Source organism: Phasianus colchicus, chromosome 9, assembly GCF_987193195.1.
Source record: "Phasianus colchicus chromosome 9, bPhaCol1.hap1.1, whole genome shotgun sequence".
NCBI lineage: Eukaryota > Metazoa > Chordata > Aves > Galliformes > Phasianidae > Phasianus > Phasianus colchicus.
This window is the reverse complement of record NC_143444.1, coordinates 26,207,375-26,225,850: the sequence shown is the minus strand read 5'-3', so window position 1 is coordinate 26,225,850 and position 18,476 is coordinate 26,207,375. Positions and strand designations below refer to the sequence as shown.

At 44.2% G+C, this 18,476-nt stretch overlaps 1 long non-coding RNA gene across 2 annotated transcripts in view; it reads left to right on the top strand.

The window, feature by feature from the left end:
• The window catches only part of LOC116236135 (uncharacterized), a 72,894-nt gene extending 57,842 nt beyond the window's left edge, over nucleotides 1-15,052 (top strand). The window contains exons 4-7 of one of the 2 annotated variants that reach the window (XR_016468974.1): nucleotides 2,507-2,685; nucleotides 12,248-12,342; nucleotides 12,447-12,647; nucleotides 14,081-15,052. This is a non-coding gene — a long non-coding RNA (uncharacterized LOC116236135). Of the gene's footprint in view, nucleotides 1-2,506; nucleotides 2,686-7,308; nucleotides 8,422-12,247; nucleotides 12,343-12,446; nucleotides 12,648-14,080 lie in introns of those variants that run through there. The other variant, XR_004168498.2, reaches the window with a different exon arrangement.
• Nucleotides 15,053-18,476: the final 3,424 nt, after the last annotated feature.

Genomic DNA, 18,476 nt, shown 5'->3' with positions numbered 1-18,476 from the left:
GAGGGATTCAGCAACGCGTCTTCATGCTGTAACAGCAGACGGGGCTCTGTAGGACATTGGTCTCTGTTCAATCATCCTGTTCTCATTCATTCTATTTCCATGGTCCTACAAAACAATTTCAGCTTTTAACTCTGAAGTTCCCTTAGATGAAACCCCAGCTGATCCAGGGCAGGATGGTGACACTTGTAAAGGCTCAGCAAATTTGGAGACTGAGGGAGTGTTTTGCCTGTACCCATGTCCTTGGTACTGAGAAGAGAGAAGCAATCAACTGTAGTCCATAAAGAGCTGAAATGGGGCTGTTCATAAATAAGTGGTGTGCTTCCCCAAATATTCTGTTGACTAGTACAATTTTAATCCAGAATACTTAGCTGAAAATATTGGCTTTTCATTGACAAACCAAACAATTTCCCTTCCCCTAGCCATTACTTTTTTTTTCTGCATTTCTGCTCATATCTCTTCCATTTTCCTTATTCAATTTGTCTAGCAAGAATGAAATAAAAACATGCTGACATTTTCAAAGAAATCAGATACTTCCATGAAAGTTTTGATGGAAAATTTTCAGAGAGCCCTGAGGCTCAGGAGCTAGTTACATTGGGGTGTGGCCAGCTAAATCTGCTGCCTGAATCAGTGGGAATAATGCCTCAGCCTCTCTTGGACCTTTCAGGTGATTTACTTCTGAGAGGGAAGCTTTTGCAGGGAGCCTCGTGCTCTGGGTGGCAGCAACTTTGCTCTTCCAACAGTTCTGGCTGACCTTGCTGCGAGTGGTGCAGAAGGCTGAGCCATGCCTGCCTCCACCCTCCTCTCCCTCCCCCCTGCACTGCAGAGGCACATGAGAACTGACCACAGTATAGCATTAAATGTTTTATTTTTAAATTTTGCCAGACAACACGTGTATCCGAGGCAAAAAAAAAAAAAGCCAGAGAATGGGGTATAAGTGCTTGTCAATGTCAGACTTGATCATTGTCAAATAGGGGCTGGATTCTGCAGCTATGCTGCATGCAGAGCTCCTGTTTCCTTCAGTGGTGCTCCCAAACCACAGCAATGAATGCCTAGAGAGATGGATAAAGGCAGACAGACATAGATACAGACTGACAGAATCAACCCCCAGATGGAGGTTGCTTGAATTTACCAGAAATTAAGATGCTGTACTGCTTAAGAAAGAGTTCCACAATCTCATTAAGTCTCTTTTATGTCTCCCTTTTTATTTTGTCCTCCACCTTCCTACAGAAAAATACTTTGTGTCATTTCAGATTGAATTAGAGGAAAATTGCCTATGGACTAAATAAAATGTTTGTATACTTTCCTACTAGCGTAGTCCTACACTGAAGGCTTGTGTTTTTTAAGGGAGAAGAAAATACAGCATGTCATAGTAATGTCATATATTCTAACTTACTGTAGCAAATGAAGACTTTTTAATATTTTCTTTTAAAATAAAAATGCCATTTATCATTTTCAAATGAAGTGTTAATAGAATCAGCTCATACACAAACTCATACATATAAATCCATAAATAAATGTAATGTATACATAAAAAAAAATCCTTACTGCAGAGAATGATCAAGCACCTCGTCAGCAATCCATATTATATTTGTTAATTTGATTCCTGCTAAAAGATCACTTAAGTGAGACCTGATTTCTTTCTTTAACGCTTCAGACTCCTTTCATCTAAGCAATGTTTATTAGCCTATTTCTGGAAATCAGCATAAGCACAAACTATATTTAATCTGTTCTTTGCATGTGCTTTGTTTTTGTTTCTGTGTTTTATTTTATTTTTTAATTCCAGTTTAAGAATTAGTTACCGAGCATTGGTCAGTATTAAAAATAACTGAGTTCAGATAGTGAGAACTGAAATAATGGGTACTAAGATTTATTATGTGTGTTTATATTCTTTAGGAGGATTCTGATTGTAGTTTAATTCCAGAACTAATGATAATGACAGCAGGAATAGACTACCCACTGTAAGAGTAATACTGGGACCTGATGAGTGAGCGTTGGGGTACTTCCACTTTTACTGGTGGCCCAATTGTTTTGAATGGCAGAACTCTTGCCCGTATTGCCCTGGTTCCCTGTCTGAAAGGTGGACGTAAAATATTGAGCTCTTCCATTAACTTGAAATCTGCACGTTGTATTCTATGTCTAGAATACTTTCTCATCAAATCTTAAAGCCCCAGTAATTGAGATATTCAGGATTTCACTCACACATTTCATCAGCAGGCCAAGCGGAAGGAAGGCTGCAATAGGGCAAACTTTTGTGTTCAGTGTGAGAGCACAGCAGCTCAGGAACACCCATGTGAGCTGTGTGCTGTACATCCAGCTACAGCATCACATACCCTCATTCTCCAAGGGTTCCACCTTCACAATATTAGATCTGAGCTCTGAGGAGTTTCTCCTAACAGTTTATGTGGTGGGAGGTTTTGTCTTTCTCCTAGTTCTGTGTGCAAGGACAAAACTCTTCTGAAACTGAATTCTCTGCTGAATTTAACAGCCCTCCATTTGCCCCACCTAGGATTGCAGCTACAGATTTATGGAGAATGAATCATACTGTCTGGAGATTCACAGAATTCCTATCAAAAAAATGAAACTTTATGCCAAGCTACTTCAAGGAGAAGATTGTGAGAATGAGACAGTCCTTATAAAAATGAACATAATCTGAGAGCAGAGGTGAAACGATACCAAAAGAATCAGGTAAGAAAGAGGTATTTTGCTGTTTTAGCCTGTTTATTTATAGCAGTATATGGTCTACAGCCAGGAGACAACTTTGGGTCCATTGGAGAAAGTTCCTAGGCATTCCCCATCAGGCACGCAGGGAAAGCAATGAGATAACTTGTTGAATATTAGAGACTGAATCGATCTCAAGTTCTTTGACAGAACCCAGAGCAAACACGATTTGCTGGAGCTGCTAAGTTCAAACATGTTCCTGAATGTCTCTGTACCTCACAAGTGTCTTGGATTTGTATGCATTGATAAATAGAGAAGTAATAAATCTTCACACTATTTATTGCTCTGCCAATATGTATCTTGGCAATATTCAAAGATATGTATGCATGCTTATGAATTTTATTTTTCTTCAAAGGAGCCAGCTCCTTGTACTAACAATCACAGCTATGACTTGATAGACTCCTCTTTACCTGTCATGCCTACAGAAATCTCCAGAGAATTAGAATTCTCATTAAGTGCTCTGGAAAGCAGAATTTAATCAAATGTATGCCAAAGCTCGCTGTGAAAAAATGTGCGACTATAAATTGCATTTCTGTGGAAGTTGTTGCAGTCCTACAGTAACCACTGAAATCTTTTTTATTTATCGTACCAAGAATGCAGAGTAGATAAAATTAAATCCTCCATAATCAATGGCTGCAATTTACATGTGCTACTTGTCAAAGTGACTTTCTCCAGTCCCCCAAAAATGCCATGTAATGTGACATCTCACACATCTTCAGGAACACCCTAAGATGAATCTGAAAGATAAATATTGCAGTTGTGAGTCTTTCTGTCATGATTCAAATAATTTTAAAATTGCTAAGATGTATTCCTCTAACAATGTTAAAATTGTTCTAATGCAGGATAAAATGGTAGTTTTAGTCTCTGTAATTTTTACAGCAGCTTGTAATTTCCTTGCACTCGTTACAATTCTCAGATGAGAAAAGATTATGGGAGAAAATGTTTTCACTGGGAAGTCTGCTCTGTTGCTCATCTTCCCCATAAAGAATATACTGAGTACTTAGAATTGAGGAAGGCTTTTACAAGTTGTTTGGTACCGTAAGTGTAAAGTTTGGCCATTTGATTTGAATTAGTGCCATTTCTGGATTTCGTTAAAGGGATAATGATGAGCCCACCTCCTGGTTTCTCCCCAAAACTTCCTTTTATGAACACTGATGCGCTCATTTATATCTTCTGTCTGGGGTCACTCAGCAGTGAGCTGGGAAATTTTAGAGAACTGTGAAATGTCAGATTGCAATACTTGTGTCCTTCAGTTCTGCTTTGAATTGGTTTTAAGCCTGTAGATTAGAAGAGCTATGATTACCACAGAAGGAACTTTAGGAGAAATGTTTGGACAGTAAAACACCTCAAAATGCAGGTACCTTAAATGTACTGAGATCTGACAGAGTGCTGTTGACATGTGTCACTATTGTTATATGCACTGCACTGAAACTTCGGGCTTATTTGGTGATGTGTACCACAGTGATCCTTTCAGGCTGTCGTTGGGCTAGGTGCTGCTATGACTGCAGCTGACAAAGGGAAGAACAGATATTTTCTGGATAAGCTGATGGAGAGGGAGGAACAGGGCCATCCTCCAGGCTCTTGCCGAGGTTGAGAGAGGAGGAGGATGAGGTGGTGTTCAGAGAGACCTCTGTGAGGTTGTTGCATCAGAACATGTTGAATCTGTGTCTTGAAATATAGTCTACAGATACTAATGCTCTGCCAAGCTGTACACCTACAGCCACTGCATCAGCACTGTGTTTTTTGCTGTGACAAAAAAAAAAAGGATACATTTCAAAGGTGGAGTACCAGTATGGGCTTAGGTATGTCATTTTGGTACGTGTGAAGGACTGTGCACAACTATCCTTCTCCACAGTGAATTCAGGGAAGAACCTGAGCAGATCAGGCAGGAGGAATCTTCTGGTGACCTACTGGCAGAGTGTGAATGCTTTAGATCAGACAAACCCTCTGCCATGGGACTGGGCTGGCAGTTCTGTGCCTTTCTCTGTTTGCCTGGGAACAGCCTGGATTTCCAGGGCACTGAAGAGAGAGTTTTTTTTCATATCAGTGGTCAGTAGAGAATTCCCTGCACCCCTCTCCCATACCTTTCTGGGGCAGCCACTGGCCTTTTCTCATTCCTTGGCTGCCAGGACTGGCTCTGGGGCACAGGGTCCTATATTACATGCCTAGAGAATAACAAATCTGGGCTCTGCCTTTATACTCTCAACCTTCATTGAGGTAGAGTCCAAACAAACACCTTCATTTTACTAAGGCAAATTGCCAGAGCGATAGTGCTTCACTGTAACAGACCACATCTTCTTAACTCTTTCTCTCCATTCTGAGTCTCTGAAATACCATAATTAAAAATTAAGACAAGTGGATAATACAAACTTTTGATCTAGATACTAAGAGATAAGCCTCCTCCCCACTCTCTTAAGAATGCTGTATATCTTTTTTTCTTGTAAAGAGCTGTTGAATACATCATCACCTCAATTACAATTAAATAGCAAAAAATTTCCACACTGGGAAAGGTTTTCTGAGGGTATATTCTCAGTTACTGCTGAAGATTAAAAATAACCTTCTCAAGCAATAAATTGGTTGAGACAGTAACAGGACCAAAATCATAGTGAAATCTAGTAATGAAATATTAATGCTACCATGTTAAGCTGGGAAAATCATAAAAATTCATTTTGCAGAGCTGCGTAGATCCTATTACTGGTGTCCTGAGCTAGCTGGATTTTAACGTGCAGGGCTTTCTACATGTGTCCTGTTCCTATATACAGTTCCTATTAGCAGAAAAGATGACCAAACTCTTAAGTCATGTAACTGCTTCAGGAAAGCAAAGAAACCCTGTTGGAGTACATGGCAGTAGCTCTCTAGAATTAGAAGGCATGTTGTGAGTGACACAAAGAGAGCTGTCAAGTACCTGGTGCTTTGCTTTACTGCTCTGCTAAATGGCCATTGTAGAGCTGTGGCAGACGTACTGGGGAATTTTATTTCTAGGGCAACATTATTTTGTGTGAAACTGAAATTAGATAAAAACTAGGCGTAAAGGTACGTTTGAATTTCAGTTGATCTTTGTATGCTGAAAGGACCTCCCTCAGTTACTCAGTCTAGCTGCAGGCTTTCTTTCAGGTCCTGGAACCTGCAGCCTTCAGAAGTCAGGCCAATTTAAATTGTGTAGATTTTGTTGCTTTACATAGCCTTTTGAATTCTGTAGGTTTAAAAACCTGCAAGGTAAATAGGTACACTCTGCATATGCCTGTCCTACTGTCTCAGGCCGTGGCTTTCATGTTACACAATTAAATAAGGTGGGCAGAGGAAGCCTTGCAAGGTCCAGCCACGTGTCACTGACTATGGGTGGTGCTTTCCAGAGCAGAAGGAGTGGCTATTCACTGTCCAACCAAGGAAACTCAATGTCCTTCATCCTCTAGCTTGCATCACCTTTCTGACACGCTGCAGGGCAGCAGTGTGTTATTAGCAATGGTCACGGCTCAGCTAGAGATGGCTGCATTAAGCTCAGAGATGTGACAAGGATCTGCATACTTTGTTCCACTGGCTGGAAGGAAGGATATGAATCTGGCAGCTAGGCTGGCATCGTTAGCCCAAGAGTAATAATGCCTGGAGTTGCTCTTGGGCTGAGGTACTGAATGGAAGAGCCCAGAGGTTCACTTTGAGAGGAAAGAGGACTCAGGATCTGAGCAGCAGTGGCTAGAGAAGCGTATCTTGCCACAGAGCCCATGTTTGGCTGGTGGAGGGACAGAGGCACAAATTTTTCCAGAAATTGGTATTGGAAGAAAAAGCTGAGCCTAAGACAGAATCTTGAAAAGGATACCCAAGCCCACATGGCTGGCCTTGTGTCTAGAGCAGACAGAGAGCTTGGGGCTGAGCTGCCCCCAGGTCAGGGCTGTGAACACCCGAAGCTTGTCCCAGCATCTGGCAGGAATCCTGCTCCTCATCAAGTCCTGGGCCTTTCCTGTTGCCTGGCAGCTGCAGAGTTTGGAGGCTGAGTTACCTCCAGGCCATCATTACAGTGCATTTTTTTTTCTCTAGGGACTGAATCCTGTAGGGGTTTGCACCCCTTGAAGATTCAGAGGAGAAATCAAATAGGAATCAAATACATAGGTGCTTTGCTGCCTGTGTGCCAAGGATAAGGAAGCTAAACAAAAATATCCCAGCAGTTTCCAGGACTATGCCTGTGAGCATCACCTTGCAGTCCTGGTCCCTTGGCACACACAGACCTCACTGGCCTGAATTGTGCCATTTGCTGAAGGCAAGAGCCTCACAGAGCTGCCAAGGGGACTCTGCAGGGTGGCTTTGCTGGGTACTTGTGCCCCAGGGCAGCGCCTCGGCGTGCTGAGCCTCTCGTCTGAGGGCTGAAAGGCAGTAGAGAGCATAATCTGTTTTAATGGATCCTTCTGCTGCTGTTGAATAGCTCCCTGGTTTGGATTACTTCTGCTGCAGGCACGATTAGTCAGCATTTGACAGGGCAGGGGGTCTCAGCAGGGAGTCCACAGCTAGCTAAGAATAGGAACCAAACATTATTTTCTGGCTTATTTGGGAGAAAAAACCTGAAGAGTGCAGAAAGTTTGTCCCTTGTTGTTTTCCCAGGTAGGGGAGCAGTCTCAGAGGTGATGAGACAAACACTTGAGGATGGTTGATAGCACTGGATTGCAGAGTAAACAAGAAGATGGTACTGGATCCCAGGGCATGGAAAAACATCAGGAAGAAAAGCTTACTGAAATCATGCAAAGTCATAAAACAACTGACTGGATGCACAAACGGTTCTCACCCCTTTCCACCTGAAAGAACTGGGCATGGTGAGAAAATGCTTGCTCAGTGTTTGCCTTTGAATAATGAAATAAAATATAATGGTCAGTAAAGTTAAGCTTTTACGAGTAAATCAGTTCTGTTTTCACTGGAAGGCAGTCTGGGTTGCCCTGAAACACTGAAGCCATCTGCAGTTCCCACATCGATTTTCTTCTCCACGGCACCGAACATACAAAGCCAGCAGGCGCCTTTGAGCGCTCTCTCAGCCGCATGGAGAAAACAGATAAAGCCCTCTGGGCCTCCTGCATGTTTGTGCGCAGCCTCACCTGTGTGACACCTGGCTGTGCCCAGCACAGGAATCAGCACAGCGAGCTGAGAAGTCTGCTGAATTGGCATATTTGTGTGCAGGGGGAAATGCTGCCAGGGAACTGTGACCTGCCTCTTCTCTGCAATGCACTGGCGTGCAGCATCCCAACAGGAGCAGCATTGTTTTGTGCCAAGTGCCTCGGAGACAGAGGAGACTGTGCCCAATTTGGTGGAAATAAAAAGCAACCTCCTATTTTTGTTATTTGCTGCTCTAGCGAAAACCGCGCTTACCCTGATCCATCAGAAAATACTGTTTTCCTTTCAGGCAACCACAGTTTTGGCCTTTTCATGTGAATTTTCAAGTGAAAGTGCCCCAGAAGGGGGGCAGCTTTCTGCACTGTGCCTGATGTGCCGCTGCCCAGATGACGGTTGCACCAAGAGCAGCTCCCATGCTTCCAGCTGCCGGAAAACTCCATTCTCCATCAAGCCAAGTGGCTAAGCAGCGCATGGCAGTTCCTGTGTGCCTCCTTTCATTAGATACTCAGAAAAGTGAGAATAGCATCACATAAGGTGAGGTCCCACTGTTAATAACCAGCAAGCGAGTGTATATTTACAAAAAAAGATCCAAATAAAAACCTGTGAGCTCAAGAAGAGACAAAAAGAGCCTCTGATGTTTCTGGGCTCAGATGAGCTCTCAAGTCAGGGTGTAAGCGCCCATCATAGAGCTCTGAGTCAGGGCAGTGCTCTCTGCATTCAGCAGAGCTGCAATTGGTGCAAGTGTACATAGCAGGGAGCAAGGCTGCACGGCCTGCCTGCCCTGCACTGTATCTGCATCCCCTGCAAAGCCAGTACTTCTGCAAAGGGCACCAAACCCAGCTCCTGGCCCCGTGAAGCAGAAGACTGGGTGTCCTCATCACTCCTGGTAATGCTCAGCATGGGAATGGCACTACTGCTGCTCTGCCGCAGCCCCGTGTCCTGCAGAAAGCCACAAATGTCAGAGGAAGATGACGGAGTATGAATTCAAAGGTTAGTCTGTTTTTTCCCCTAAGCTGTAAAGGAGGGAATCACTATCTTCTGAGATGGATAGTACCATTAATCAGACACTGAAGGGAGTTCAGTCCCTTGTACTGTGCCAAATCATCCGGACTTTTATCTTCACAGCCCTGTGCAGACAAATCTGGGCATGCTGGTGATGGGGGGAGGGATGGGGACAGAGTTATTAGGGGGAAATTTTTGAAGCATAAACAGAATTTCAGCAAAAGGTTGCTGCTGCCATGACATGATTATAAATGAGATGATCAACCACAAAGAACATTGTTTTTCATGGCTTTAGCTGTTCCAGTGGTAGAAGTAAAAAATTAAAAGGAAAAGGAAGGGAGTTCTTTTAAAAATTCCAGATATTTTAATTAATGCCAATAGCATTAAAATATTACGGCTTGAGATGCTTATGAAAAGTCTCTTTTATTCATTAAATTTCCTAGACCCAATATAATTAGAATTCTTAACATTCATGATCTCTCAGCATTGGCTTCCAAAATTAATGGTCTGAGTAATTTTTTACAGCAGATGACCTGAGCTTAAAAATGAATGTATTGCAGTAGTAAACATCAGCTTTTTGTAAAGGCGGTGCACCATTTAACTACAGTTCTGAGGATGAGAATACCCTCCATTTTCTCTCATCCAGATTTCTCTGTTCAAAGGACGTATTGAAAGACCGGAATTTCCCACGTGTAGGAAATCCCTGAGCATCACACATTCTTTCTGCAGGTTGCTTATTTGTGTGCTGTGGAAGCTGAGAGGGCTGTGATGATTGCAGTGGGCACGGGGAAGAGTCCTGGGTGAGGCAGCTGAATGCCTTTTCTGTCCTGCAGATGTGGCTGCTGCCAGCTCTTGCTCTGTCAGCCTGTGGCGGTCATTTAACCCTGATGTTTTGCATGGGGCTGCTAAATGTATGCTGCTCGTTCTGGCATCTGCTTGCCAGAGCACGGAGCTCCTGCTACTGGGATGTGAGCTCAGAAGAGCCATGTGGTGCTGGGGATGGAAAGCTGCTGCTTCCCACCGGGCGTGGCAGGATCACACAGATTGTCTGGCAGCTTCTGATAGTGAGCCTCGGGGTGCTGCAGCCCATTGCTGGTCCTGGAGAGCCAGCAGTGCCGGTTGGTGCAAATCATCTGCCTACTTCCCTGTGTCTCATCCTTTCTCCAGGTCTCTCTCTTTACTGTGATGGTCTCAACCCCCACTACTATTTCCCAAGACTCAGTCCCCTTCTCAGTCTTCAGCACCGGGCTTCCCATCCCTGCCCCACTGCCTGACCCTATTCTCTTCACCCAACCCATCAAACTGTCCCTACCACTCCTTGTGGCTGCAGTTCCTCTTGGAACCTGGCCTGAGTCTCCCCTATGTTAACCTGGCTGAATTAATTCCCCTTGTGGTCTGGATGCTGGAACAAAGTGATCTTCATGCCCACAGCACATTGATAGGGCCATAGGGAACGTCTCTGATGCTCTGGACAGGCGATAATACCCGGTAACCCACAGCATGTGAGGCTGTGCTGAGGATAGTGCTGTGTAAGCAGCTCTGCTTGGGGCTGGAAGGGACTGCCGTGTTTGGGGTGAGCTGCAGGGCAAGGCAAGCGCTGCAGGATGGGATCTGCAGTGTGTTTTGGATTTCCTATTGCAGAAAGTCTTTACTGAGGATGTTGGGTTGGATTTTTTTCAAGTGCTCTCACTTGGCCACACTTACATGGATTTTCACAGAAGCAATGAAAGGAGCATCCTTAATACAAAGGTCACAGGTCGGCTAAATTTCTGCTCCCCTATCCAAAGCTTGAGGAGACGTGGTGCATCTTAAAGAAGAGGATGTCAGTTCTTTTTCTCTTTTACCATTACAAAACAGTGCATTGTTCCCTGGCCTTGCCCTTGGGAATAGCTATATTGTTTTGGCTGAAGCTTTCCAAAAAAATTCAGCCTGAGGCAGATGCCCAGAATGGAAAATGACAAGTTACTGGTCAAAATATGACAGTTATAAGCAGCTGAAAGTAGGGTCTTGTAATTGGGAATGTCAGACGGTCTTGACAGTAGGCAGTGCTACCAGCCCACCGACCTCAGGAAGGCAGCTCAGGATTCGTGCGTAGGTGGAGCACTGTGTGCGCCTCCTTGAAGCCCTGGTAGTTTTATATGTGCTGCAAAAAGGGGCAGCAGACGTTGCTTTCCTGGGTGTTAAAGCATGGCAAGTGCTGCCGCCAGCTTTGTCCTCTATTCAGCCCCGAGCTGGAGACTGCTGCCAGCTCGGCACAACCCCGCTGCTGCCTCCCAGACAGGGAGAGGGGACAGAGCCAGAGCTGTGCGGCCAGGCGTGCCCCAGCTGCCCACAGCTGCTGCTTGCTGGAGGAGCTGGTGTCCCCACCTCCTGGTTGCTAAACTGAAGGTTCTGGGAGCAATCTCACAGGGAGCAGTGCAGGTTTCTGCCAGCAGCCCCATATGCTGTTGAAAGTGCCCTGCGCTCCTCTTCATTTCTTGGCCCACTACAAGTGCAGTGAGTGGGTTTGTATCTGTGAGCTCTCTGCCGGCTTCATTACAGGGCACTGTGACTTGAGCTAGGAAGGCTGCAACAGGCCCCAGCCGCTGCGTGAGCCTCTGTGGGATGCAGTTCCAGTCCCTGGCACAGGGACAACTCCCAGCGCCGCAGTCAGTCACCGCGCTTTCATTAAGTTTTATATTTAACTTTTCCCCAGCACCTGGGACCAGGAGGAGTATGTTAGTGTCTCAGAGCTGGAACACTACATTGAATTACCTTGTTGGTTTATCTGGTCATGATAGCAGGGAAGATCCCACTGCTATAGTTAAGAGTCTGTCAGCATTTCCATTATAAACCTCCTTTTCTCAAGAGGTTTCTACTTAGCTGTAAAAATCTGTTTCCGTTGCACAAACTTAGTTCTATGCCATGTTATAAACTATATTTTATCTTTTAATATTGAAAATACACACACATACACACTGAAGTATATATGTGAGTATCCAAAGACATATTGGTTTCTAGCACAGGGAACATCCTGTTCAGCATTGCCTCTTCAGTTTAGCTGACAAAACATCACTCTGGCCATTTTCACAGATAAGCCTCTGCAGTTTGACAATCTCTTCTATTACTGGCACATGAACTCATTATATATATAATATATGTTAATGTGAACATTCACAAGTGCAGCACAGTGTAAAGGAAAGGGATGGGGTTTGGCACAAAGGCTGCATGCCCTTCTTTTCCCTTTGCTCTAGATGCTGTCAAGGACAATCCCCGCATGCTCTGAAAAAGCAAAGCCAAGCCTCTGACCGACTGCCTGGCAAGGAGGGTTTGGCAGATGTGTCATCGTGGGCTTCTGTGCTGTGCTTTGCGGGGAAGAAGGCAGAGGGAACTGAGGCACAGCCCTGCAGGTCCCTGTGAAGCACGGTTCTGAGTTTTTTCTTTTCTCCAAACACAGGCTGGCACAGAAGGAGGGTCCTTCTCCCATCCTCCTGAGAGGGGATGACTATTGCAAGACATAGAGCAGGGTGTGCCACGCAGTGAGCTTCTGTGGTGAGTGTCACATAACATTTTCCCTAGAAATTTCGTATTTTTTTTTTCTTCTGGAAAAAAATTGCTCCTTATGTTTTTCCTTGGCCTTTCTGCCTTTTGAAAAGTCATGGCAAAGCAGATTATGCCCTGGAGACGTAGAAGTGCTCCTCTATTCCTGTTGTGGCTGTACTGCTGTCCAAGTGACTCTGACAAGGCATCTTTCTGTTGGCTGCACTGCCTGGCTGCCTCTGCTTCCCTCCCAGCCATAGCCCACCTTTATTCCTGCTCATCTGGTGACACTGCTGAATTTGATGGTGTTTGCTCAGGTAGGAATTTACCTTCAGCTTCCACTGCCTTCATTCAAGGTGGCTTCCAAGTGGAGTCAGGGTTTTCTTGCTCCCGGCTTTCCTTTCTCTTCTTCAAATATATGTCTTCTACCAGTTCTGTTTGGATTCCCTCCCTTTACACACTTCTAGCCCTTTGACAAGGCTCATTTTTCAGGACAGAGGTTACATTTCTCATCAAAGTGCTGGCAAAGATAAGGGCCACTTAGGCCCATGGACCAGCTGATAGAAATTCATCTAAATCCCACGCTGGCGGTTCCCCACCAATAGCCAAGGCTATGCAGGCATGGCTGCGAGCCCATGATTCAGCAACTTTCACTGATTAATCAAGTCACTTCATTTTTTATGCATGCAAGTTTGCCCAAGGCAGCTGTGTTCAGTTGCTTTCTCGTCAGAATGTTAGCAGTGCTGCGGATGTCACAGGGTTTGTGATATTGATATAAATACATATAGATATGCGTAGGTTTCTGATTAGGTTGAGATTTTGAATACTCTTTAGTGGCGTTCGTTCAGTTGATAGAATCCCTTCTGCACATTTACATGCACGGTGTACCTCTGATGCTGCATTTCTTAATTACCAACACACTTTATCTGAGCAAAACATGTAACAGGCCCCTTAGCATAAATTATACTTGTGTGTGTGCTGAGAGCCCTTCCCAGGTGTGAGGGGATAAACACATTAGAAAGCATGCATACCTCAGAACGAGTTTAGGGAGTCTTCTCATTTCTTGAAAAATGAGCTACGTCCCTTAAGAACACCAGTGCGGAGCACACGGCGGCTGGGGCAGAGGGAAGCTGCGCCCTGTGTTTCCTGCATGACCTCATGGGTTGCTGGGGATGTGGTGTAGATTTCTAGATGCTGATGAGTTTGGTAGCATCGTACGTGTGTGCCTTGAGGCAGCTCGTGTACCGAGCAGCGAGGCACGTTTTGCTGGCAGCCTTGGCCCACGGAAGTCATTGCCTTTCTTGCCTACGAATAGTGATTCAGCTCCGTGCCATATCCCAAACCGCCCCTTGCCGCTGTGCAGGACAGGCAGGAGCTCAGGACATGGGACATGGTATTGAGTGGCTCTGTCAAGTGTAAAACCTAGAGCACAGCTTAAATTAGCGTGTTAAAAAATGAGGAGGGAATATTGGAATAGGAACACCAGGCTTCAATGGAGTCAAAGGGATACAACAGATATTTGTGTTTGTTGGAATTTTTTTTTTATGGCAGCAGTATTTGTTGATGTTTATTTTTCTTCTCTTCAGTAGAACTGTGTTTGTTAATAATGCTAATAATAAAACATCCACAACCAATGTGAGATTTGCCAAATTTTCAAAATTGTTGCTAAATTGAAGAGAAAAAAAAAAGATTTCTATCTTTTTTCTTCCTTTTTTTTTTTTTTCCTTTTTAACTCTCCCTAAACCCACAGCACCAGGTGTGAACTGGCAGCACTTCCACAGTGACTGCAGCCACCAGGAGTTCAAACACACCTCCTGGCTTCGCATTGTCAGCTGCAACAATTATTGCAAATGAACAGACATCACAAACAAAACAGAAGCCCAACCCTGCTAGAACCTACTCACAGATGGACAAATTTGTTATTGTTTTCACGATCTTTTGCAATGTGTTTGCAGGTTTCTACAGCCTTGTTTAAATTCAAGCAAGGACCTTTTTGCACCAACTTTGCAGGATTTCATTTGTGAGTTGTACATTTAATTCTCCACAGCAGATGGTGATGTGTGGGTGTACCGCTGTATATTTGCAACAGATCCCTTATCCTACAAAATTAATTAAGTGTCTCATGTGCTGATTTAAAATCAGAATTGCATTGTTTGTAAAAAGCTAATTCTTGCATATCATTTTGCTGGGACTCGTGCAACTCAGGCACAGTGTAAGAGAAGGCTCAGTGCTCCTCTACAGCACATAGCAGTGCTGCCAGTCCTGTGTGCAGTCTGAGAGCTCGAGATCTCAGTGTTTGTTACTGAAATAGATGTCCTTATTTGATAGTCTTGTGGGGTCTGATAGGGTGCTGTGGTTTGTGCAGCTGCTGCTGGCAGGAATCCTGGCTCCTCGTGGCCCTTGGTGCAACACTGATGGCTTCTGGGGTAGAATCCTGCACTCAGCACATGGTGTGCATTAGGTGTGAGGGACAGAAGGAAGTGGCCGTGTGCTGTACGTACATGGGAGCAAGCAGCAGGAGCTGGGGCAAGGCTGGTGATCCCACTGCTGTGATGGAAGGAGGGCACTTTGTTGGGGAGCGGCTCAGGTAGCAGACTTGGGATTTTGATCTTTTGCTACTTCAGTGGGAAATAATCTGTAGCCTCTTAACATTTAAAATTTGAGTGAAATTTAATACAAAATAGTTCAAGCTCTTTAAAATGTGCTGGCTGTTTACAAATGTGATACAAGCTTGTAGATGGCAAAATGTCAAGCTTTGTGTGAAAAGCAGCTGCTTACGTGTGTGTGTTTACATCCTCTTCCCAGTTATTTCTGCTGAAAGGGCATTTCAGAAAATTGCTAATATGATGATAGATGAACCTGACATCGGATGTGGTTGGCTTAAGTTAATTGGACCATGTATCTGTCCCTCTGTTTGCCTTCCTTCCTGCAGCCCTTCTGAGTGCATTTACAGGCTCTCTGAAATGTGGGATATGAGAAAAGGAGCTCCAGAAGCTCGGTGACACCTCAGTGGGTCAGTCTCTGTGCTCCCTGCACGCAGTGTTTCTGCTGATGGCCTCAGCTGTGCCTGTCACACCAGTGCATGTGGTTCTCGTGCAGTGGCAGTGACCCCTCACCACCCCTGGGATCACAGCGATTGCTCAGCATTGGGCTGCAGTGGCTGCACGCCCTGTGAGGTGTGTGTGGGTTTTGCTTTTTGGTTCCTTCCAGCAGCTCTTGGTTTGCCCACTTCAGAACCTACTGAAGCTCGGCTGCATTGTCTCCATCACTTCTGGGTTTCAGAAGTCAGTTATTTTTAGACTAGAAATACTGGATTAGCCTGAGACAGCAAAGCTTTTGTAATGTTCTGGATTTGATCTTTCATTCTGCTCCCAATGAACAATGAATTACTGCTGTGCAGTGAGCCTGGGCTTTGAGCTCCTCAGGGCAGGGAACGAATCTGCCCAGTCCTCGCTCGCTGACCCGGCTGTACCTCACCTCATTGCGGCCACTGAAGGGGACGTGCAAGGTGACAGCCCTGCCTGCTCCAAGGGATGGCAAAAAGGGACAGTCCCCAGGGCCTTTCTGTCTTGCCCCCACAACTGAGCCAAGTGCTCAGTAACACTGGGTGAGGCAGGGTGCATCCAGCCCCTATGCAGTGCCAATGGAAGCAATTAACGGTATGAGGAATGAGGCTGCATGTGACAGAGCTGCTGCCATTGCACTGGAAGCCAGGCTCCCAGAGCAGCAGCTCAGGGCCCTCCCACCACCAGCCCCTGCCCACCCTCACCCCATCCCATCCCACCCAAGTATAGCACAGAGGGAAGCACACTCCAACCCCCCAGGTGATTTTCCATTTAGGCAGCAGGCTCACTAATTGCACAGTGATTACCCTTTCATGAAAGGAATATAAAACTTGATTACTTTGAGTGAGTGGTAGGGAGCAGTGGTTTGGAGCAGAGCCTGTGTTTCAGTAGGAATTCCTGGATCTGCTCAGGCAGGATGGATGCAGGCAAAGGCACCACCTGTAGCCCCTTCTATGCAGCACACACAGGTGTACTGCTCTCCTAAAGCAGATCAGGACTTTACATACCACAGCCATGACACCAGAGGCTTTTTGCTTTTCTTAAACAGGCTTTTGTACAGCTCCTGTAAGAGTGTTTATGAGTGCAGTACACTACATGGACACCTTACATCAAGAAGATGCTGAAGAACAGCAGCTGAGCCTAAAATGGATTTAAGGAAATTAGGCCCTTTCATAGTCAACATCAAAACCCCCAGAGCATAAACAGGCTCCTGCCTTTACCAGCCTGCCCCATGCTGCCTTCTCACTGCTGGTCTGGCCTCGTGAGGTACACAGCAGAAAGGAGGGAAAAAAATAAATCAGGTGAAGGGAACAGATGGTGTGGTGTACCTGGTGGCATTCTATTACAAGCACTACTGCCTGGGTAGGTTTATTTTTTAAAACAAAGTAAGTTCAGATAAAAAGAACTGGACTGGTGCATGTTAAAGCCCTGAAGTGTACACCTGATCAAGAGATGGGTAGATCAATGGAAGGCATACCTCAGGGCCAAGTCTTTAAACAGAGCCATTGCTTCCTGTATTTCACAGCAGAGAAGGGGCAGATTGAATAAAGCAAGCCGTAAATTTAAGAACCAACTCATGCTAGGGCCTGAAATTAATTATTATAATCAACAGGGTAACTTAATCTCACAAAAACACGAGTTTATTAATAGGTGAAGGAGCTGAAAAATTGCACAGTCCATCCAGCCCACTGATACTTTTCCTAATCTGTTACGAGATTCAATGCTGCAGTTTTACAAGGTACACATTCTCAATTAGTGAATGTTACATAACATAAACATGAAGTGAATATCTGCATTAATGGGATTCAAACAAGTCAACTGAAATATCAACTGTTATAACATGGTGAAAAGAATTAAATTGGGAATGTGGTCACACACTGTTGTACAGCAATATGTACACTGTTTCATCTCACGTGACATTCACAGCCTGGTCATAGAAAAGTCAAACTAAATGACTTAGAAAATATTAATGCTGAAATTCTCATTACTTTTGTTTCAAGTTGATATTGACTGAGTTCATATTTTCATTGTGTAAAAACATCGTATATGGTAGAAACCCTTCAGCATCTCCCACATTCAAATAAAGGTATTGAATCACAGTTACAATTTGGTCTTTGGTGTCAAACATCTTAAATGGCAGATTCCTCCTTGCCTTCAGAAGGAGATAAAACAAATATAATGAATATTCTTAGTCTGGTCCCACCAAGACATTCGTCTCTGAGACCTTGCTTCAGAGATCAGACTAACATCTCCCTCATGGAAGGTGTGGCTGGGATCACTACGACATCTGAACACGGTTAAAAATGTGGAAAGTCCATAGCCATTCTACACACTTTCATTTATTGTCTGGACAATTAAAGTACAAATAATTCAAACACAACAAGGTTATGAAAAAAACATTTACAATACTTTCCCTCAGAAATGATCTAAACTAGCAAGGTTAACATGAAGTCATTCATTATAACTAAAGTATACAACTGCCTGGTCCTAAGAAAGATTTTTTTAAATTATTATTATTCAGATAGTAAAACACATTGTAGAGAAAAGATTCTGACATGCCTTCCCCACTAATGCTTAGCAAATGCATCAAAACTTTCCCAGCAAACTGCGCTCATTCATAGCAGATGATGTATAAAGGTTTCCCTGAACATTGAATGAGTGTTCCTTTAAACTAAAATCTAACATTGTTAAAGTAAAAAACTGATAAAATTATGATGCAGCCTTTGCTTTAGTTATTTGTCTACTACAAAAGTTTGCCTCTTCAGTGTGAAAAAACAATACTTAGTCTACATGCAGTTAGTGGGTATAGCATGGAAAAAATGCACAAAATAAGCACAAGTTATAAATAACCATAACGTTTTATTACCATTAAGACTAAACTTGTATTGAAAAGATTTTATATAACAAGACAAGAAAAGCAATAGCAAATTTAACTATCAACTAGATTATGCATAGCGAGTAACTGTTTCTAGTACTCAGGGAAGAGCATGACCCTTTTTTGTTTTAAATATATAACCGTACAAAGCACAAACATACTAAAATGATCAGTGCACTGGACATGGGAGAGCACCCCCTCAGTCA